The sequence below is a fragment of the Neoarius graeffei genome, chromosome 2 (assembly GCF_027579695.1).
Source record: "Neoarius graeffei isolate fNeoGra1 chromosome 2, fNeoGra1.pri, whole genome shotgun sequence".
In the NCBI taxonomy this organism is placed as follows: Eukaryota; Metazoa; Chordata; class Actinopteri; order Siluriformes; family Ariidae; genus Neoarius; species Neoarius graeffei.
The window spans coordinates 7,460,073-7,484,594 of NC_083570.1; the positions used below are offsets into that span (position 1 = coordinate 7,460,073).

A 24,522-nucleotide genomic window follows, 5' to 3' on the forward strand; every position below is an offset into this window, starting at 1 on the left:
AGAAAAATCAAATTCATTCCAAAAGTGATGTTTTATTTTTATATAGTGTGACCTGAACAGGTTTAAAATGTTGTTCTTTTCTGGCTTTATTACTGTTTATTAGTTATTTAATGAGACGCTGCTTAATATGAAACAAACACAACTTTATAATACAAAGGTCATGAGATCATTTTTTTTTTTAATTTGACGAGTTTCTTGTCTGACAGTTAATTTTTAACATTTCCTTTTGAATTATTTTAAATTATTCATCTGTTTTAATTTAAATATTAAAATGAGTGTTTTTGTGCAGCTGGATTGTGTTCTAGTGAAACAGACGACTGAGCAACAACGTGGCAACGTGCAGGAATTTTACAGAAAACACTACACACTTTTATTCTGGATCACACAATCTCACTGTAGAACCAGAAAACCAGTAGATCTCAAACCCAGCGTATAGAGTCTGAGTGAATGTGGTGTGGACTCTGTGGAGGAGCTTCATCGTGTCAGAGACGCTGTAGAAGGACAGAGTTCCTGCACTGTGATCCACATACACTCCTATTCTGGAGGCTGATGGAACTCTGAGATCAGTCCCAATGCTGTTGTGATAGAAAGAGAGAGAAGAAGAAGAACAGTACAGACTCCAGGACTGATTGTTGCATCCAAACCGACACTTATTACCCCGTCCTTTCCTGCTGATGTCTTTATATGAGACTGATATGGACACACTATCATCACCGCTCCGCTCCACCTCCCAGTAACAGCGTCCACACACACTCTCCTTACACAACACCTGAAGCCAGTAATCAAATCTCTCTGGATGATCAGAGTAACGCTGCGCTCTCTCACTCCATCTCACCGCTCTGTTCTTCTCAGACAGAATGAGGCGACAATGTGCCGTGTTGGGATCCAGAGTCAGATAACAGAAATCTAAAATAAAAGAGAAAAACAAACTGAACAATGTGAACATGAATATCCGCGCTGGGGGCGTGGTCACGAAAATAGCAGTTCGGTTGCAGTGGAAACTTTTCTCTGTAGAACCCTGTCACTCCCCCCTCCCCCCACTCTGGGCTCAAGAACACAACAAAAAGGCAATAATATAACAACTAATCAGAATTCAGATACAACAACCAATCAGAATTCAGATACATTCTGTTCCCAAGTAAAACAGTGTTGCCAGATTGGGCGGTTTTGACGTTATTTCGGCGGGTTTTTATCAGATGTTTATAAACATTTCGCACGAATGTTCTGTGTGAGAATGCAGCCAGAGACACTTCTACAGCCTTAGAAGGACTTTGATGCAGCGCATTCTATGCACTATCTCCGTCCACTAGTCTACATCCAATCCAATCCATATTAAACACTTCTGTGACCCAATCAGAGATCGCGGGCATCACACGACACAAAGACCTAGTTTACCCAGCACCCCTTAGGTATTTTAAACAACCAAAATCCAGCATTGGCCTAAATTAATCATTAACAATAAACATTAATCTCATTAAGTATTATTTAAACAAAAGTCGATGTAACTGTAAGACTAATATGAATGTGTGTAATGTAGTGCAGAAACTGAACTCATAAACTAGTAAATAAGAATGACGCAATCCATTCTCCATTTTCTCTTCTCATGTTACATTCAGCCATGCATCGCAGCCTCACTTTTTTTTAATTGAAGTATATAAAACAGGTACAATCTAACAAATCCACAAAAATCAGGATAACAGATGAAGAAAATACATGGATGTAGACAAAACTAAATTAAGCAGAATAACTAGGCCTATAAAATTAATAAAACAAACAGGATAAAAAGATAAATAAATAAAAAATAAATAACCTCAGCAATGCAGATGTTAGATATGCATCGTAGCCACTGGCGGCTCGTTAGTAGGGGCAATTTGGGCGACGCACTCCCAAACAGGGAGATTTTTTTTTTTAATTTACTCCTACTACCACGGCAACAGTAATGTCATCGTCCAATCAGGCTAAGGTTGCGCCTGGTGTAGCCACGCCTTTTTGGTGCGATTTCTGTCAGGTTCAGATTTGCCCCAAATCTCCCATTGACAGTAATGGTACGTACGTTTTTTTTTTTCGAAAAATCATGCTCCCAATGCATTTTCTATTAGGTTTTATGTGCTCGCACAAGCAGCGTGCTTACGTCATACACCTGTTGCGCGGGAAATGTGTGAACATTCTATGAAGATGGCGAGTGTTGAGTGCAACAATACAATAGCGTCTCTGAAAGAAGTTCCCTTTAGTCGTCATGCCAATGAGAAGAAAACGGCAATCAAACAGCTAGGACCTCCTAGACCGAATTTAAACATCAAGCAAGTGTCTACGAAGGGGGAGAAGACCTACTCAAAGAACTGGTACCACTAGAAAACTTGGCTAGCTGGCTGTGATATAGTCAATGCTCTTTTTTGCTACCCTTGTGTTCTCTTCCACCCTGGAAGTAGCACAGCAGACGGTACAGCGTGGACCATAAACGGAGTTACAGATATGCATCATTTCTCCGAGAACGTGAAGAAGCACGAGAATTCAAAGATTCACATGGACAGCTGTCTGAAATTTTCAGCCTTTGGGAGAGTAAACATTGCCATACAGCTGGATGAGGGGTATCGGCTAGCAGTTTGTCGTCACAATGATGGTGAGCAAGAACCGACACATACTCAATCGGCTCATTCAGTGTGTGAAGTTTTGCGGGGTTTTCGACATTTATGGTCCGTGTAGACATAACGGGGGAAAACTGCCCCCCCTGAAAAAAAAATTCAGGAACTGCCACTGATCGTAGCCTAACATAGCCTACATAACATTCTGCGTCTGCGCCACCTACTGGTGCATGTAGGATTCAGAACACAGCAGATGATTGCAGAGTTATAATCTGATTGAACCACATGGAGCCGAGTACCAGACAGCAGATTCTTCACCTCCAGCACTGACGGGCTCATGCTGCTATTTGTTCGATTTACAAATAGTATACTGGACTTTAGCTGCATATTTTTACTTTACAAGATAGGCATCAAGTACATTTTACATTTTGGGCGGTTTTAAGTGCATGTTGGCGGGTTTTGAACATATTTTGGGCTGGAAAATGTCAGCAGTATCTGGCAACCCTGAAGTAAAATTGGAACCTGTCAAAGTTCTCGAGCCCTCGTGCTGTTTTACCGTTAGATCAATCACATATCAGCTTAAACTAGCATTCTAAAACTAGTTAAAGATCCCACAGAAGAGAGCGACTCCCCCTGCCAGCCTCATGGAACGCAGTGTTTAAGGCTCCGGATGGGTTTTATTTCCATTTATGAGGGAAAGGAACATACACCCTCCCGACAGTCAGTGCGCTATTCGCTTGGAAAACACATTTGCAAATTGGTAGAATGAGTTCATCATCACATGCAAGATTTGCAGTTAATCAAATGGATTTCATATTATTATTATTATTATTATTCATGAATTACTACAGTTCTGAACTTCAAATGTTAAAAGTCTGGCCTTTGGAGAGACGATGGAGACTCTTTTGGTGGAACACAACGGAGCAAAATATTGTGACCCTCTCATGTTGACCTGAAGTTGGCAGCACTGGGGGTTGGCATTGGGTTTTTGTCCCCACCAATGTTAATACCAAACCTACGCCCTTGCCTACATGTTATCTCGTTCTAATTGTTGTGACTTTTATCCAAATGACAGCTGGCAATACGTTGTTACTTTGCACTTTTTGTTGATCTGGGTACTAATCTTTGAGAAACTGGATTGGCAGAATGTTGCCTGTGAAGAAAAGAATGTCTTTTTATTACCCTGCGCCAAGTTAATATTCACTTCAGTGCAATTTTTAAGAGCAATAAATTGTATTTTATTTGTTTTTGTTGTGAGTGGTTTTGTTTGATTGTTGTTTTATTTCTTTAGCTTATTTATTTAGATTATTTTTTACATTCCACTGCTGAATTGAATAAGTTGACTTCATTAAAAAGTTTACTGTTCTATGAAAGGGTGTATTTGCATGATCATTATTATTTTACTAGTGGCATAAAATTGTCTTGAAAAGTCATCAACAATAATATCGTTTATCACAATAATTTCTGAGACAATATATCATCCAACAAAATTTGTTATTGTGACAGGCCTAGAAGTGTGTGTGTGTGTGTGTGTGTTAGATGTACATTTCAGAAAGTCTTCTCTGCTCTGTGGTTCTGGTTCTGAAATGATCTGAACTGCTGCAGCTATGGAGAGAAAAATAGAAACATGAGTTTGTGTAAAAGATGGAAAGAGTTTAAAGTGATCCAGTCAGTTTATTCATTTTAAATCAGTGTTTTAGTTCAAAGTGTCGGGTGAATAAAGTGTCTGCAGAAAAGAAAGCAGGAGCATCGCTAAGAAATAACACATCACTGTGTTTCTCCAGCAGGAACAGCTCCTCTTACCATGTGGAGGGATTTTGTTGAATTCCTCCTCACAGAATTCCTCGAGTCTCTTTTTCAGATCTGAGAGAGAATTCCTCACGCCATCAAATGAGAGATGTTGATGGACAGTGACGCTGGATGTATGAAATGATGGTCTGTCCCATGGAGGAGAGCGACGTCCAGAAGCTAAAACCTACAGAAAGCAAATGAAATGTAAAACCCACTTGTGATGTCAGACAGGGACATTTATTGTTCCCTTAATGAGAGGTGTTTTAGAGAGTGTGTGAGGAACAGCTGGCTCTGTAGATCAGACAGTGAGTGTTACCTGGAGGAAATGGATGTGATCGTGTGTGTGTGTGAAAGCTGCTCCAGCTCAGTGACTCTCCTCTGAAGATCAGCAATCTCCTGCTCCAGTTGCTCCAGGAGTCGTTCAGCTCGACTCAGTTCAGCCTTCTCCTGATCTCTGATCAGCTCCGTCACCTCCCAGCGCTTTTTCTCCATGGAGCTGATCAGCTCAGTAAAGATCCTCTCACTGACCTCCACTGCTGTCTGTGCACTGAGCTGTTAGGACACACACACACACAAGATGTAAAGCTCATCTATCATTCCCTCTCTTACTGGGACTGTAAATGACTCGTTGTCCATGTTGTGTGTGTTTCTAGGAGCAGCTCTGTCTCTGCTCACTGCTCACCTTTATAGTGTTCACAGCCTGTTTCAGCTCCTGCACCTTCTTCTGCTTCTCCTGGATTCTCTGCTGGGATTTCATCTGCTCCTCCTTTAACTCACTCTGAGGACAAATAAAATACATTCAGCTTTTTATACAGTACGAGCGAACTGGTTCCATATTAATGTCAGTTCAAAGTACATTCATGTTTCGCTCTGAAGGTTATGTACTGTGTGTGTGTGTTAGGGGTGGGCGATATGGGCAAAAAATAATATCTCGATATTTTTTAGGATTTTAACGATAACGATATTTTGACGATATTTTAAAAAAAACACTTGCTTAAAGATAACAATAATTACAATGACTAAAAGAATCATTGCAGTGACAAGTATTTAAGGAAAAGCCATATTTATTTTCTTAAACAACTTTAAATTAATAAAAATGAATAATTCAATTGACAGTTCGTAACGGCAGCAAACATTCTAATCAACCGTCTCTGACGGCAGTACAGGTCTGCAAATATCCTGCCTGTTCCACTGCCAACAACATGTCGATCTGAACCAACAGCTTTCCAATCATCTTGCAGCTTCGTGCTCCGCTGTCCCTCTCCTGCCGTTACAGAAGTACTGCGCCTGCGGAGTGTCAAAATAATCCACGAGAAAAGTGGATTTTAAAGCTTTTTCTGAGTCATGAGAACCAACCTAACACTCAAGTATAATCAACTTTTCATGGCGATTTCAATCATATGCTCTTCGCGACCGTTAATTTTCACAGAGTCCAGTATTGATATCTCCCCATTCATGTTCAGAGGGTCTGGGCTCACTAATCCGAAAAAGATGCCTGAAAGTGGCCGGCGAGTGACCGCATTTGTTTGTTTTTTTTTCCCCTCAAAAAAAAAAAACGTAAACTACAAGTCAAAGTTTTTCAGTATAACAATAATAAAGAAAAATGTGCTCAATTTAAAATGTATTGAAACTATTCGAAATCGGCTGATCGGGTCATTCAATATTATCCGTGAGTACAGAAACACTAGTAATAATTTCTGGATCATTGCTATAAACGTGGACTAATATTTCTTGGGAACCAATGGGTTAATGTCATGGAATGAACCAACCGACCAATCGCATTTTTTCTTCAAATGGTATCTGGGTAAATCAGCAGCTGTCTCAGCCAATCACATTTTATTGCTGGACAGGATCATATCACGACATCTTCCGGTAGATACCCGAAATCAGCTTTGTGCGTTGTAAGGCCAGCGGAGCAAAAAAAAAAAAAAAAACCTTTTAATATGCTGAGCAATGTTTGATACATTTTGGAAAGTTGTTTTGGTTGCTTTATAGGTTTCGTCACATCTGTGCTGCTCTCCTGGGTTGCTAGAAACAGTTGTGTTGCCCTGGCTTGGCGTATAAAATGTGTGCCCCCCCCAAAGCAATTCAAGGCCCGTCCGTCAGTCCGTGTCTGTCGCCGGGTCTGCTCCGCTCTGTATTGATTTTTGGCGGCTTAATTAAAAAAACTCGATAATGCAAAATTACACATCGTCAAAACAACATTCACGATGACATCGCAGACGATACATATCGCCCACCCCTAGTGTGTGTGTGTGTCTGTGTGTGTGTGTGTGTGTGTGAGAGAGAGAGAAATGTTCACTAACTGATCTGGGCTGGGTTTCCCGAAAGCCTCTTAAGGCCAAGAGAGTTTTAAATGACCTCTTAAGATCCATCATGAAGCTAACGTGGTTTTCCCGAACAACATCGTAGCACAAGTCGTCCTTTAGTTTGCTCGGAATTTACGAGAGACCCGGAGCACTCGTTCAAAACAAAGAGCGACTCGCTCGCTGCCGAATCCACAGAATGCGCATGCGGCTCTGAGGGACTCTCACAGTCAGCGGGGGAAACTGGGGTTGAATCTGCTGCTGGTGTTCAATTAGTTTTCTTCTACATTGCAAGCACATCGAGTTAATTATCAGAGGTGGACAGTAACGAAGTACATTTACTTGAGTTCTGTACTGAAGTACACTTTTTGAGTATCTGTACTTTACTTGATTATTTTTTGTGGAAACTTATGACTTTAACTTCACTCCATTTGAAAGACAAATATCGTACTTTTTACTCCACTACATTTCTATCAAGGTCCTCGTTACTCGTTACTATGAAGCAGCTTTGAAAGTGGATGTTTTTTTCTTTTCTAAAACGTGATTGGTTTTTCCGCAGGTGACACTGAGACAGTCTATCAGTAATCACTAGGGTCACGTCATGTCCATAGACTGGATAAAATCAAGATCAATGATTTCTCCGCAGCATTATTTAACACGATCAGTTGATGGCAGAATGGAAGGAGGCGGTTCTTCTGGGGAATGCACACACCCACGGTTCTATAGCTAGAACCCATGGTTCAGTTTTCTGAAAGGAATAAAGAGTCGTTTCATTTTAAATGTTTGCTTTGTTTGCCTAAAACGGAGCACATCACAGCCTACAAAAACTCCCCATCCGACCTGCAGAAGCATATTGAGGGATATAAACGTTTTATTCTATGCAGTCTGATTAGTCAAGTGACTTTCTGTGGATTTGCCTGCCAAGTTGCCCTAGTCTTATCCACATCTAATGTTTACACATAGTTAGTTAACTTGGACACTGTTAGTTATGTCTAATACGATTGCTTTTAGCAGCTACTAATGCCTATATCGGGGACGCGAACTGTCAAGACGCTCTTCGTCCTGTTGCTCTTTAGACTCCTTCTTACAAGTGAGTTTGGGAAAACCACACACAGAGACAACGTTCATTCCTTAAGAGAGTCTCTCAACTCTCTCTTTAGGTCTAAAGGGCAACGTTATCAGGAAACCCACCCCGAACCAGATTATGACCATCACTGAAGATAAATTTAACACTCTGTTCACCAGAACACAGACAATTTTAATCAGCTTTTACAGAATCCTTCTGATTGAGACACACATTGAAATTAAAGTTCAAATCATATCACTGACTAAAGCACCTGTTTCTAGATGGGAAACTATAATTAAGATGATTTAATTCTGGAAAGATTTCTAGTTCTCACCTGTTTCTCAGCTCCTTCTGCTGCGACTGAAACAGCGTCATGGTCTTTATGTTTCTCTAACATACACAAATAACAGATGCAGGTTTGATCAGTACGACAGTAGATCTCAATCAGCTTGTTATGTTCAGAGCAGATCTTCTCTTGGAGTTTTGCTGAGGCTTCAATTAATGTGTGTTTTTTCAAAGCAGGAACTTCAAGATGAGGTTTCAGATGAATTTCACAAAATGAAGTCAAACACATCATACAGGACTTGACGGCTTTGTGTTCTCTCCTGGTGCAGAAATCACATTCCACATCGCCAGGTCCAGCGTAACAGTGAGCAGGAGAAGCAGCTTGGACTTCAGTCTTCTTCAGTTTCTCCACCACTTCAGCCAGCATGTTGTTTCTGCGTAGAACAGGCCTTGTAGTGAAAGTGTCTCTGCACTGAGGACAGCTGTAGACGCCCTTCTGATCCTCCTGATCCCAGCAGCCATTAATACACACCTTACAGAAACTGTGACCACAGGAGATAGCCACCGGATCCTTCAGGAGATCCAGACACACTGGACACATGAACTGGTCCTGAGCTACTGAAATACTGGCCTCGGCCATTTTCCTGAAATCGCAATGAGAGAGAGAGAGAGAGAGAGAGAACAGTTTTGTTTTCTCTGAAATGATAAGTTACTTCCTGGTTCTGTGTGTTCAAGAGAAAGAGTGATAGAGAGAGGAGGAGCACAAACACAGAGAGATCATCAACACTCCTCTATTACCAATTTCATCTCCCTTCAGTGCAGAAATATAACCCCGATTCCAAAAAAGTTGGGACAAAGTACAAATTGTAAATAAAAACGGAATGCAATGATGTGGAAGTTTCAAAATTCCATATTTTATTCAGAATAGAACATAGATGACATATCAAATGTTTAAACTGATAAAATGTATCATTTAAAGAGAAAAATTAGGTGATTTTAAATTTCATGACAACAACACATCTCAAAAAAGTTGGGACAAGGCCATGTTTCCCACTGTGAGACATTCCCTTTTCTCTTTACAACAGTCTGCAAACGTCTGGGGACTGAGGAGACAAGCTGCTCAAGTTTAGGGATAGGAATGTTAACCCATTCTTGTCTAATGTAGGATTCTAGTTGCTCAACTGTCTTAGGTCTTTTTTGTCGTATCTTCCGTTTTATGATGCACCAAATGTTTTCTATGGGTGAAAGATCTGGACTGCAGGCTGGCCAGTTCAGTACCCGGACCCTTCTTCTACGCAGCCATGATGCTGTAATTGATGCAGTATGTGGTTTGGCATTGTCACGCTGGAAAATGCAAGGTCTTCCCTGAAAGAGACGTCGTCTGGATGGGAGCATATGTTGCTCTAGAACCTGGATATACCTTTCAGCATTGATGGTGTCTTTCCAGATGTGTAAGCTGCCCATGCCACACGCACTAATGCAACCCCATACCATCAGAGATGCAGGCTTCTGAACTGAGCGCTGATAACAACTTGGGTCGTCCTTCTCCTCTTTAGTCCGAATGACGCGGTGTCCCTGATTTCCATAAAGAACTTCAAATTTTGATTCGTCTGACCACAGAACAGTTTTCCACTTTGCCACAGTCCATTTTAAATGAGCCTTGGCCCAGAGAAGACGTCTGCGCTTCTGGATCGTGTTTAGATACGGCTGCTTCTTTGAACTATAGTTTTAGCTGGCAACGGCGGATGGCACAGTGAATTGTGTTCACAGATAATGTTCTCTGGAAATATTCCTGAGCCCATTTTGTGATTTCCAATACAGAAGCATGCCTGTATGTGATGCAGTGCCGTCTAAGGGCCCGAAGATCACGGGCACCCAGTATGGTTTTCCGGCCTTGACCCTTACGCACAGAGATTCTTCCAGATTCTCTGAATCTTTTGATGATATTATGCACTGTAGATGATTATATGTTCAAACTCTTTGCAATTTTACACTGTCGAACTCCTTTCTGATATTGCTCCACTATTTGTCAGTGCAGAATTAGGGGGATTGGTGATCCTCTTCCCATCTTTACTTCTGAGAGCCGCTGCCACTCCAAGATGCTCTTTTTATACCCAGTCATGCTAATGACCTATTGCCAATTGACCTAACGAGTTGCAATTTGGTCCTCCAGCTGTTCCTTTAACTTTTCCAGCCTCTTATTGCCCCTGTCCCAACTTTGAGACTTGTTGCTGTCATGAAATTTCAAAAAGTCTCACTTTCGACATTTGATATGTTGTCTATGTTCCATTGTGAATACAATATCAGTTTTTGAGATTTGTAAATTATTGCATTCCGGTTTTATTTACAATTTGTCCCAACTTTTTTGGAATCGGGGTTGTATAACCCATGTACTGTAGCTGCACTGATTAGGATTAATTTCATGAAATACTCACAGAATGGATCTTAATTTTCTGGACTTTTCCACCTACTGACACCTCAAGCACAACTTTCAGCCTTGTTGATAAATTAGTTTGTAGCCCACTTCTCACCATTACCGCAGAGAGGGGCCCTGGGTTCGTAAAGCAGCTAGTTTAACTTAAAATAAAGCCCCTTGTAATCATAGTTTTACAACAACTGAATGATGGGCAGCTACATTACTCACCTTTGCCCTTAGGGTGTCTAAGAAATATACAAACTTTAAGGAAATAACCAGTCAATTATTTATTTAGCTTTTAATATGAGTTCACAACATAAAAACCCTATCTGACAAAAAAATAAAAATTAAATAAAAACTTGTCTTTCTTCGTCTATTTAAATCACAAAAATCAAAATCACAAAGATCTGCTTTCAGTCAACAAAATTATACTCCTTTAAGTTTCAGTGAAAATGATCAAATACCCTTTAAGTTGGACAATACCTTTAAGTACCACGAATAATATGTTTAATGTATCACTAGTGCCTTTAAAAGTTAGAGAATACCCTTTAAAGTAGAGCAAATAACTGAAACCCTCGCCTGCAGTGCAGCTGAGAGCAGCAGTTTCCCCGGTCCCGGTCCCGAGGACAGGCGATGATGCAGCACAGGCAGCCAGAATGGAGGGGAGCAGGTGAGAAGGCGGTGGAGTCTCTTCCAGGCAGCCCGCGAACACGTCCGGGCGAGACGAGTCCCACGCAGATCAGCAGCGGTCAGGATGGATCCCCGGGTCCCGCGCTGAGACCGCGAGGCAGTCCATAGGAGCCGGTTAGCTGCTCTCGGCTAAGTGTATTCACTGTGCTAGCGGATGCTAATAACCCGCTCTGGATTAGCTTAGCGGCTATGCTAAACTACAACTGCAGCTCCAAACAGAAAGCTCCGAGCAGAAAGTCTCTGGCTGCACCCAGCAGGCGCAGCTCCGATATCCAGGTCAAGAATGGCGAGCAGACAGACAGTCTCTGAGAACCGAAACTACACACTCTGTCTCTGAAACAAAAAGCTCACACTCGCCATCAGGCATCTCCGCCCTCTCTCTCTCTCTCTCTCCCCTCGTGGTCAGTGTTGCCAGATTTGGTTGAGCGATTTCCGCCCAATCACGTTCTAAAACCCGCCCACTTAAAGGTGGGGTATGAGATTTTGGAATAACGGTTCCCGCAAGCCATAGTTTGAAAAGAAACCCGCCCGCCCTCGCCATGCTCCACCCCCCGCGTCTCCACCCCCCTCCCCCTTATAAAGCCTGAGAAAATCAGCCTGATGCCATGTACACACGTAGCCGGGTATTTTTAAAACTGAACATTCCCCCCCCCCTCCGTTTATAAAAATGTTTTATCCACACCACCTCGTCTTCGAAAAAAATCCCTTCCACACATAACCGAACATCTGCGTTTTCAATCACATTCATAAGCATTCCAAACCTGTAGATGGCTATTTCCCCAAATCCTACCCCCTAATCACATCGCCTGTGCTCTTGGAGCAGTGGTTGGGCTTCTAAAATTAAACATGTAAATAGCACCTGCACAATAATTAACGCTTTCAAGGCCCTACTCCGATCCATTACTCTTTAGCTAGCCGCACACTACGCCGATTTTCAGCGTACCGAGCCAACTGAAGTCGCGAGTCAGGCGTAAAGACTAGTTTTCGATGGTACCGACTCATCTCACAGCCGATTCGAAAAACTAATCGGGAGCCAGACTGATCGGCGAGAGTCGCTAGCAATAGCCAATCATATCTTTCGCATATAACACGTGACATCATTAAACACAATTTCTAGCGCGAGAAATACGTGTTGGTAGCACCTAATGCAGGTATATACTGTAATTCCATAGACTGAAGCTTTATCCATAGACACAGTGGGCTGGAAAGCCACTCTGCTCAAGTTGTGTGGCTGAATTCCAAATCGCTTTAACTCCCCTATATAAGTGCACTATTTAAGGTTGGAAATAATAGCTCATGCAGCCTAGATAGTGCGCTACATATTCCATGTTGTCATTTGTAATTCAGCCTGTAGCATCTTCAAGTGTTGGATTTAACAGTAACTATATCCAATAGCCAATCACAAAGCTATTAAGTTGTCACATGTCGCTTCAATCGCGACTGCACTCGTCAACAGTCGGGGGATATGTGCGTGCCCTGTCGGGAGTCGGCTCTGAAATGGGTCGGTTCGGTACCGCGTGGATCGCCGTAGTGTGCGGCTAGCTTAAGTCCATGCTTAATCTGGCTTCTGCAGTAAACAAAGGTCGCACGTTTGACGTCAGGGCAGATTTGTTGTCATTTTTTTGGCGCAGACTGTGACGTTCTAAAACGCAAACCTCCGGTTATCTCTGTCTACACGAAAAGGCATACACAGAGTTTTCAAAAATCTTCACTTTGCCCGGAGTTTTTTTAAATATTCGTTTTTGATGTGTTTTCATGTGGATGACAGGCCAAAACGTAGAAAAATATCTTCGATTTAGCAGATACCCGGCTACGTGTGGACGGGGTCTTAATAACAGGTGTATTGGTGGGACATGGCGATTCATTTCCCCCAGTTCGTTCATGTCGGTCAGTTCAGCAAAGAAATTCATTCGTTCACTCGTTCATTTTGATGATGTCACACCAAAGCGGCACAACAATGGCTATCGTCCGAAGTTTAGTTCATCTTGAGTGAACGAGAGGCGGCAGAGGTGCCATCCACAATAGATTTTCATACACTACAATGTGCTTGAGAAAAAGATGGAAGAAAAACATTATCCTAGCATTATCTGAAAAAGACTACATAAATAAAGCTCTGAAAGTTAATTAAATGTAGATGAGAATAAAGCTGTTTTTATATTTATTACATTTATTTTAGTAGAGCCATGGTCTGCCGGCTATGCAGTTGTTCTCTCAAACCCATTAAGCAAAAAAAAAAAAAAAAAATGCTTATTTAACAGTCTGCACAGATCAAAATGCAAGTTGGACGCCCTTCTGCTACTGAACAGATCCTGCTGATTCGCCAACGACCGAGATTCAGCGACCGCCCTGCTGCCAGCGAGCAGAGACTGCTGATTCGCGAACGACCGAGAACGAGAGGCAGCGCGAACTAGTTCTAGTCGTTCACTTCGAAGACTCGTTCAAAAAGAACGGTTCGTTCGTGAACGACACACCACTAAACGGGTGTCTATTGCGTTACACACCAGTGGAGCAGAGTGTAGAGAGCTTGGAAAAATAGCTCAAACTTTCTCATTTAAACTGTGTTTTCAGCAGTGATGTGCGTGAACGAGTTCAAAAGAACGCATTCACTGAACACGCTCATTTTTTCATGAACTTTGAACTGAACGCAACACATGTTTTAATAAAGAACTTGAACGTGAATTTGTTCACATTATGTGTCATGAACGGCAGACATCACTGTAAATGAACGTTGGAATTTGTTTTCCCTTGATAACTCGAGTGGCATTTGTTTTCTCTTTTGAAACGCAACGAGAGAAAGTCTCCCCCTCCTGTATTCTCGCAGCCGGTGCTGCTCAAATCATGTATCACACCAGACAGAAATGGCTTTGACATTGTGTGCGCAATGCATTGCGGGGAACGTAGTGTCCGGCCGAGAATAGTTGAATAACATACTGGCTTCCGCACTACGTTACCCATGATGAATTGCAGCAGGGCGGGGTAGGCGTAGCAGGCAACGATGAGAGCGAGGAGGAAAATGGGCTGGAGCGAGAGAAGGAGTGTGTGAGAGACCAATGACGAGAGAGAGAGAAAGCGCTGCAATTTAAAAAAATGGCTAGTGGAAGTGATGGCACGGAGAGCACAGACACTGATTATGAACATTTAAGACAATTTTACACACTGTCACACCAAGACCCCGACGGCAAAAACCTTACCTTTCTGTGTAAGATATGTCCACCTGCTCAGAAAAAACAAATAAGGACTTCAACAACTTCGTTCTCGAATTTGAAACGACACATCGAGTTGAAGCACCCATCCAGCGTTAATGCATATATGCACGTCCTCGAGGGTCAAAAGGGAGGAAAGGCAAAGAAGACACCCTCCCCCTGCCAACCCCCCCAAACGCAAATTACACTGCCAGCTGCCTTCAAGAGGTCCGTGATCTCCCAGGAGCAGGTAGATAAACTGATTATCGACTACATTGTGGAAGATTTACAACCTCTAAGCAAAGTTGAGAAACCCTCGTTCATCAGACTAGTGACAGGTTTGCAACCAACCAGACATGTGCCTTCAAGAAAGCAAGTGCAGGGACTGCTGAACAGAGAATTTATGGAGGTTATTAATAAATTAAAAAGTGAACTTGCCGAGCTTGATTTTGTTTGCACAACAGCTGATTGCTGGTCAGCTGTCAACAAGGGATTCATGGGCATTACAGTTCATTACAGTTCATTGTGTGTGTGTGTGTGTGGGTCAGTTTTCAGTTTGTACCAGTGTAACCATGTTCCTGTTTTGAACAGATAGACCACGTCCCCAACACTGAATAGAAATGGTCACCAAATACTGTTTGAAAGTTACCTAAAGTTAACCTAGTTGCATTAAGTTATCTTACAGTTACATCTTAAAATCACTCTATCAACCATAAAGATATGCAGTTTCCTTAAAAATAGTTTTTTGTGCCTTTGAGCATCTTGTAACAGTTTTGCCTTCATTGCCTTCATTCAAGAGTTTTGCTCATTTCATACACACACACACACACACACACACATTATATAATATATATCAAATAATTTATATATCTATATATTAAACTATATATTATTTACTTCTTTAATTAAATGCTGGTATATTTCATTGCACTAAGTATAGAACTGGTCTACCTTGTCTGTACTGTTGCAAGTTTCATCACCTGGTAAAAAACCCACAATTGCAGTGTCATGAGCAAATGTCTACAGTAGGGCTTTGACCTTGGCCCAAAAATCATATTCGAAGTTCGTTTGGAAATTAATCTAGACATTCGAATAGTATTCGAACTTTTATTAATTATATTATTCTTAAATGCCTCACTAACACCTCGGCATCAAAATTAAATATGATATTCAGTCCACCAGGGGGCAGTGTTCAGTCAATGTCAATAAGATTACGTGCAGGAAATATGAAATATTCAGGCGTGTTTTTACAACCACTACTAATGAAACGTGCAGTGTCGTAGTATACCGGCTGACACTTTTAACATTACATAATCCACAAACTTCGTCGTTTGTCCGTTGCCTTTGTGTGAAACGCTGTTCCTTCGGTTTCCTGGTTGCTTGTACTGATGAAAGCCTCTAAACCAGGGGTGTCAAACCTGATCCATAAAGGGCCTTGTGGCTGCAGGTTTTCATTCCAGCCATGCAGCAGCACACCTGACTTGGCTCATTCAATCAACTGAACTGTCTTCACACAGTCAAATACTTGCAGCCACACCCACCCTTGATTAAAGGGTGGGTGTGTCAGTTGATTGAATAAGCCAAATCAGGGTGCTGCTGCATGGCTGGAATGAAAACCTGCAGCCACACGGCCCTTTATGGATCAGGTTTGACACCCCTGCTCTAAACTGTAGCCTCACTGACAATCAAAGGGGAACGTTTACAAAATGAGCAGGTGCTGCTAGGCCTACACCTAATCTGTGAGTTTATAACACTGCCGTTCCGAGCCCATTCATGTTGGCTTTTGAGAATGTTTGTTTTGAATGAGACCGGTGTCAGCTGTCATGTCACTGCTTCCTGCTCGCGTCTCTGATTCACAATTCAAACAAACACGGACACGATATGTTATAAGATCACAGATTAGTTTTACGTGCTCACTTCGTTAACTTATGAACTTCATGGTATGTAAATTCCACCATGTGTAGGCTAAATTAATTTAGGCCTATAGGCTACTTGCGCAAGTAAGCTAATAATTTATTTTTAATTTTTTTTAGCAACTATCCAAAGTTGACAAAAATAACAGCACATGAAAGCATTACTGCGCAGTGTTGCATAGTCTACGTTAGTAATTTCATTTATGTTATAACATCAGGTGTACAAAAACCAACCAAATATCTGCAGAAAAAAAACAAACACCGATATTTTCAGAAGAAAAAGTCACATTTTATATTGCATTTAATCACATCAGCAGTTACATTACACTTCATTTATTGTAGGCCTATGTTGTACTTAATAAAGTCAGACTCTGTCCAATCTCGCAAAAATGACTGACTTCTGATGAGGAAATGAAAAATATTAGAGTTAATATTAGGAATTAGAGTGTCTATCTTCACCTGCCGGCGTATCACAGACCCCTCTCGCAGCCCCCTCTCACCTTCTAGCGCTCCCGCGTGCAATGTCTTCAAGTGGGCCCTCAAGTTTGAAGTTGTTGATTGATAGGCCAATTTGTTTCCACATATTTTACAGGTAACCTTTTTTTTATCGCATTCTCCATCTTTTTTTTCGAATCCAAAATAGCACCACGCATCACTTTTTAAATTCTCCGGAGTGCAAATCTCCAACGTGCTAGCATCAGACTCCATTGTTCAATGCCTGCCAGCTTGACGCTAATGTCTACAGGTGCCCAGATAAGACAAAAGACAATGACCTTCGCGATTCACATAAATTCCACAGATGTTAAAAAAAAAAAAAAAACCTGCGACCTGAACTGAAAACGTTTACAACCACATTCACAAAAATAAAAGAATTATGCCTAATGATACCATATACAGGTTTGAATATTTAGAGCTGCCTAATATTCGTTCGAACATCACTTTTTTTTCACAACATTCGAATTGTAATCGAATATCGAAGTTCGAAGTCAAAGCCCTAGTCTACAGTGAACAGTTTCAGCGAACGTATAGTGATTTTCTAGCTCGTGGTCTGAAAAATGTTTTTATTTTCATATCTCACCAAAAAGTAAAATGAACTGAACTTTGAACTAGTTCAGAATTAAAATTGTGAACTTTGAATGTGAACTGTTCACTTTGAGCATGTATGAACTGAACTTGAACTAGTTCAGAAAAGGTGTGAACTGGCACAACACTGGTTTTCAGCCCCAATTTTCACTCCACACACATAATTTTCTCAAAAGTAGTAGCCACACTTGTCCTGATTCACACAATGTGTCTACCTACACTAGGGGTGGGCAATTATTTTTTCCATGGGGCCACATGAGAAACAGAAAATTTTGTGGAGGGCCGGACCAAAAGGCTGAACTAAATTCTGCATAATATTAATTGTATTTCTTCATATAAAGCAATAAATAACATTGTTCTTACAAACTGCTAAGACTGGTAAGAGTATGGAAAAAACGAGGTTGCCTTACAAAAAAATGTCATTTATTCCATCAAATTTCCCAAAACAATGGTTAACAAAATGTGAACGTTTGTACCATTTTTTTCAGTCACATTCACCCCAAAACACAATAAAAGACATCACAATATTGTCTTTCTACTCCAAATATCAAGCAAGATACATCATATTATAATAATGATGCCCACATTTGTAGTCTAATCACCTCATTTGGTGCTTTTCGCCGGAGATCGGCTCCGGCGCCTGCTGGTGACGTCACACGATGTGATTGGCTGGACCGTTTGAAGGATGACGTACAAGTTTGTGGTTGGTCTGGACAAATTACGGAAGTAGTTATCGCGCGATTAGGTTTCGTGGGATTTCATGTCATTTTCATGTCGCGCGCATTGCGTTTTTGTTGAACACAACTTCAAAATAAAAGCAATGTACATTCAGTCCATGCATGAGGTAAAATTAGAAAATACGTTTATTTTGTAATTTCTCATTAACTTTACGCGGGCCGGTCAGAATGAACCAAAGGGCCGGATGCGGCCCGCGGGCCGTAAAATGCCCAGGTCTGACCTACACGATAGGACTTGCAGTTTTTGAATGAGCAGCCTGAAAGTGAGGAGAGGACAGGCGCGCTGCCCCATAGACTGCCATTATAAACTTGGCAGAAAAGTCACTCGTTTTTAACTCGCTCTAGTGACCTCGTTTTTTACACTACAGACAAAAAAATTACATCAGTGTGTTCAGGAGATCCTTGTGGCACTCACTGTGAAAGAATTTTGTGAATATCTCCTTCCGTTTTCATGTAAATCCCCATTGTTTGGAGGGAGCGCACTGAGAAAATCCTGCGCTCTGTGTGACACTCTGCTCGTTCTCTCACACACACAGAAAGGCCGGGCTGCTCGCGGGCTTCAGTCTGATTGACGTGTCAGTATCCAATCATTTTGAGGTGGTACCTCGATATGATTGGATGACGTTTTTCCTTTATTTTACACTGTAGACTGGATTAAAATATTTCGTTTTGGGATCAAACCTTCTATTGTACTGCTTGCAACATGGGTGTGAGGAGCTTTTCAAGCAATATGGTAAAAAATACTCCTGAAAAAAATCTCATACCCCACCTTTAAGCAAAAAACCGCCCAACAACGTTTTTTCACATGAAAACATTTAATATTTGAATAAACGTGCGTTTAAAAGCATTTACAGTATTAAATGTATTAGCCCAAATGTAAAATGGTATTTTATCACAGATAGATGACAGTGACACAGAACACATACATGTCAACCTTTGGTCAATCAAACCTGTATAACCAACCCCCAAAATCCATATTTCCCTTATAAAATCCGTATAAGATGCAAATTAAAATAATTTACCTAAAATTTGAATGATAATTAACAATGATATATCCCAGTTACTTTTATTAATAACAATAAACCTTCAGAATGAATACAAAGCTCCAATGTTTGACAAAAACACAAAGTGTTATCAGCGTAGTTACGAAGGAAATACTTCGTTGTTTGGAGACAGGTTTCACCGAGCGGCTATTATGCGCGAGACTTCATATTAGCCACGAAGTCAGAAAAATCTGTTCGTAAAATTACGTTATAATGGCCAAACACAATGAAAAGTATTTTTCCAGTCTCACCTGTGAAAGGTAATCCCATGTGATCTCGTTTGGACGGTAAACCTGTTGGTACAGTTAAACGCAGCACATGAATGAGGCATCTTTATTCTCGGCTACTGTAGCTATACCAGAGACGGCTGAAGAATCTCCACTTTGCCCCATCCAATATGGCGGCAAGGATGACGTATGATTCTACGCAGAAGGCGGCATCTATGTTTATATGTCTATGACTTCCCGGTTGGCGGGATTCTCGCAATGCGGTGTGCGCATGATCAAAAGTGGAACGAAGTCTCGCTACCACAAGATAACGCGCGATTTAATAAGACTCTTTACTGGCTGTCTGTGGTGTACAGTACGTTTGTAAATGTTATGCGTTCTTTTATCATCGTGGGAATTGATTATAGCTCTAAATAAATATTGAAGGTTTTTTTAAAGAATCCATATAACTTTATTTATATGCCCGTATACTACGTTTATTGAATCAAATCCGTATAAAATACGGACATTCCATATAGGTTGACATGTATGAGAACATGTGAAAAACATACACTCACGACATAGGCCCACTCATTCCCAGGTTTGAGTGTTGAAACCGCAATCTCACAACAATCAGGATAGAAAAAAAATCTAGCCATATAAGCACATGTAACGTAGCCTATAGTATATGGCTTTTTACATTAATTAATTAAAAGGCATTATGGCATTAATGAATGAATCAGATATTGTAACTGGCCATAAGTTTTCTTTACGCATAAACACAGGCTATTATTCAGAACAAAAACAGCGCATTAGGCCTACCATCTTCTTTGTGCATAAACACAGGCTACATATTCAGAACAGCACATTACCATCATCAGCAGCTGTTACTCGTACATCGAAGAATTAAACCTCTCCAACAGCTGCTGGGGAGGTCTGAAGGTAGCGGACATCCATCCATTCCTGGACAGGCCGGAGCGGACCTCCATGAGACTGGACAGGAGAGAGAGTCCCATACGATTTCTTGTATTGTCTTTCAAGAGTGCAACTTGGGAAAACGCTCTCTCGACGTGCGCATTGGATATGGGCAAAGACAGCAGTCGGATGGCACCCAATGCAAGATCTTGAAAACATGCATTCCCCCCTGCGTCTTTGAACGCTTCGATCTCCATCCAAAACGTGTCAATGGCCTGGTCACCTGAAAAAACAGCTGATGTGACATTTCTCCACTGGCACTCCAAGGTGTCAACGGCGCACGTGAAAAACTCCATTGGTAACTCCCTCACCCTTGTTCTGTCCATGGTGGACATAACTGACTTAGGGGAGAGCAGCTCCATTTGCCGCAGCATATCCAGTGAGTCAGTTAAGCGCATTTGGTATTGCACCAAAAGTTCTTTGATGAACGCAAAGCACCGCGCGGAGATGGTTTCTTTCATTTCAGGAGGCAGTGCGCTCGCGCTGAGCTCTTCCTGAAATGTGGTGCCAAGGTCAGCATCTTGAGGTGAGAGGTATCTGCGTGGTCTTTAAGGTCGCTTAGTTGAGCTCGGATCTCGCTTTTGCAGTACTTGCACCGTGCCTTGGACGGATCTTGCAGGACAGGTGCAATCCATGCTTTCAAAGCCTCGTCAGATTCCCACTCCTTTCGATAATGTTTTTTATATTTTCCCCACTTGGACGACATGCTGGCTAGTTTAAAAATGGTTGCGTAGCTGCGCTTAGCTGTAACTATAGAAACGTTCTAAAATGTATCATTTTTATCTCACGTAGGCTGCCTCCATATGGTGGCCATATCGGTCGCCTGCTGTGTGTGATTGTGTGTATATGGATAGGAACACAATTTATTTGATTTGTTTATTTATTGAATAAAATGTATGGCTGGCGTGAGAACAAAACCCCCGGCCCAAACTTGTTGAAAGCAGCCCAAATTTTATTTGCCCGCCCAAGGCTTTTTCTGCCCGTCCGAGACAGTCAAAAGACGCCCAATTGGGCGGGCGCCCACCCAATCTGGCAACACTGCTCGTGGTGCTTCTCTCAAGCTCCCTCCCAAAAAACTTTACCCAGGAGATTCTTCAAAATAAAAGGAAATACTTAAAATTTGCACATTTGTGTCTTTTTAAATCTTTTTAGCATATTTATTACACTCTACTCTTTTATCAACTATTTTAACCTTTATGAAATATCCTTTCCACACTTTTAATAACATTTTTAACCAACCAATGAACATATTAAACTATTTATTATTTATTATTTCTTTATGGATAGTGATTTTTTTAACAGGGTTACATGTTGATTTGACAATTTGTTGATTTCGCATTGTTTATGCAGATTTTTAAACTCCCGAGGATTCAGTTCGTAAGGGATTTGATCTACGGCAGAGCAATAGGGCCGGGGTTTTATATTTTATTTGGAAACTTCTGAGAAAAAAACTCAGAATTTTTTAGATTAAAGTCAAAATTTTCGAGGAAAAAAGTCAAAAGTTTCGAGGAAAAAAGTCAAAAGTTTCGAGAAAAAAGTCGAAATTTTCGAGAAAAAAAGTCAAAATTTTCGAGAAAAAAAAGTCAGAAATCTGTAGAAGGCGGGCTTCCATACGGAAGTGACACTCACTCGCGGCCGGTAGACATGAATGGCTGAGACCAGAGCCATGGAACTCAGAGTTGTGACAACCGGGGTACAGGAAGTTGGTTGGTGATGTGATTCACGTAGATTCAAATACTTCTAGGCAGCGGCTTTCTGTTTGCTAGAGACTAACACAGAACCACTCCATAACAAGCAAAGATTAAGTACAGATTTTTTTTTCGTTTCCGTTTCCGGTTGAGAGTACGTCGTGCGCATTCTGGCTGCCGCTTCTCACCAGAGCTTTTTTAATTTTATTTTTATTTTCTTTCTTTTTCAATTTTCATTTTATTTATTTTTTTGTGTGTGTTTGTGTAGTTTGATGTTTGTTTGAGTGTTTTGTCCGCCGATTGTGGTGTAGCTCCGGACCCAGTTTGGGCATTGGTTCCCTCCAGGCCTTGGTTCACCGTGGGCGATGCCTGCGCTCCCAACTGTGGACTGCAGTGAGCTCGCTGCTCATTTTACATCGTGGTTGTCCAGCGCTCTGCGCTTTAACGCTTGGCGTGATGTTCCAAGCGATGTTGCTCGGTGGCATCGCGGCGGCTGTGCAGGCGGTTTGGGACACACCAGCGCTCTGCGTGGTGGAGCTTCTCTGCTCGCTTTGTGGATCCATGGTGTGGTGTTCGAGCAATGTGGCTGACGGCGTCACGGCGGCTGTGCTGGAGATGTGGGACTCGTTTTCATGCACCTTTTGGTAGGACTGTGGCTGCTACACCATGGGAATTATATCTTGACCCCTACTTGGTGGACTTTTTTTTATTATTTATCCATTTATTTATTTTTTTTAATTGTTTTTTTCTTTGTCTATAATTGTAAAGCGTCCTTGGGTTTTTTGAAAGGCGCTATATAAATTTAACTTCTTATTATTATAAGTAGAAACGAATTACATTTACCTTTACCGCACTTTCTGTGTTCTACGCCCACTTCCTGGAACTATGTCAATGGCGATCTATGTGTCAAAGGCTCCATGAGCCGCCATTGCTGTGTAAAAAATGGACCATTAAGGTCAATGACTTTTTTCTCAAAATTTTCGACTTTTTTTCCGCAAAAATTTCAACTTTTTTTTCTTGAAAATTTTGACTTTTTTCTCGAAATTTGACTTTTTTCTCAAAAGTTTTGAGATTGTTTCTCGAAATTTTTGACTTTAATCTCGAAAATTCTAGGTTTTTTCTCAGAAATTAAAAAAAAATATGTATTTCTTAGTGGAACTATCGCTCTTCCATACTCTTCCGTATTTGATCAGCATTTGTAGTTCAATCTGGTTGTAGGCTAGCTTGAGCCTTATTGGGATCTGCAGTGCTAGCTGCTAACAGAAATTGGTGAAGTCTCTGGAAAGCACAACCAGCTAGTATGACAGGGTCACAGACCATTTTCTGGAAAAGGAGCGGAGGGCAGAATTTGTGTATAAATAGTGTGCATCATATAATGTTCATGAATCTGAAGTGTGTATATTGTTCAGTAATGTTAAGAGAATGGTGGGCTCTGTGTTTATAGGTTATACCTGGGTATAATATTCAAGGTTCTGTGTGTTGCATAGCCTACCTGGTTATGAATTTCCAGACTGTGTTGCAGAAGATGTTCAAGGATGTGTTGCACAGCTGAGTGTTGTGTTAAAGACTCTGTGTTGCATATCAGGGTATGATGTTCAAGGCTCTTCGTTGAATAGCCAGTGATTTTTGGATGTTTGATATTTTTGATTAAGGATATGAGGCACTATCCTGGCAAGCCAGACTATAACATGAAATGTACAAGCAAAAATACTTTCTGCCACTAGGTAGGGTTGTCTAGTTCACTGTGCTAATGGGGCACACCTTTCTATGCTTTGATATCCGGCCTACAGGTTTTACGATGAATGCGTAAAATGGGCTTCCCCTGTTTTAAAAACCAGCAGCCGCCACTGATTTTAATTGTGTCAAGACTGTGACGTAGTCTTTTAAATATGTGCTGCACTGTTCATTCGGGGGATGGCCTCTGCAGGGAGAGGACGCATGACTTGAGTTCTGTGTGAGTAATGCCAGAGTAGCCTAGCTTGCGTGGGCATTTTCATCTCATCTCATCTCATTATCTCTAGCCGCTTTATCCTTCTACAGGGTCGCAGGCAAGCTGGAGCCTATCCCAGCTGACTACGGGCGAAAGGCGGGGTACACCCTGGACAAGTCGCCAGGTCATCACAGGGCTGACACATAGACACAGACAACCATTCACACTCACATTCACACCTACGGTCAATTTAGAGTCACCAGTTAACCTAACCTGCATGTCTTTGGACTGTGGGGGAAACCGGAGCACCCGGAGGAAACCCATGCGGACATGGGGAGAACATGCAAACTCCGCACAGAAAGGCCCTCGCCGGCCCCGGGGCTCGAACCCAGGACCTTCTTGCTGTGAGGCGACAGCGCTAACCACTACACCACCGTGCCGCTGCGTGGGCATTTTGTCCCAGAATTTTTTTTGTTTGGTTTTGTCATCAGTGGTTTTTTTTTTGTTTGTCCTGTTTGTTGAAACTGCCGGATTAAGAATAAAAAGAAAACTATTTTTGCACAAGAATTTTCCTTGTTTTGCTCATTCTGACTGACTACTCCATCTGCTTGGCACACTCTATTACAGTA

The 24,522-nt window shown here is 41.5% G+C and overlaps 1 protein-coding gene and 1 pseudogene across 2 annotated transcripts in view; one reads left to right on the top strand and one right to left on the bottom strand.

The window, feature by feature from the left end:
* LOC132877956 (tripartite motif-containing protein 16-like) overlaps positions 1–24,522 on the top strand; it is a 471,908-nt gene that overhangs the window by 243,413 nt on the left and 203,973 nt on the right. The window lies entirely within an intron of this gene.
* Positions 327–10,948, bottom strand: LOC132878901 (E3 ubiquitin/ISG15 ligase TRIM25-like; annotated as a pseudogene).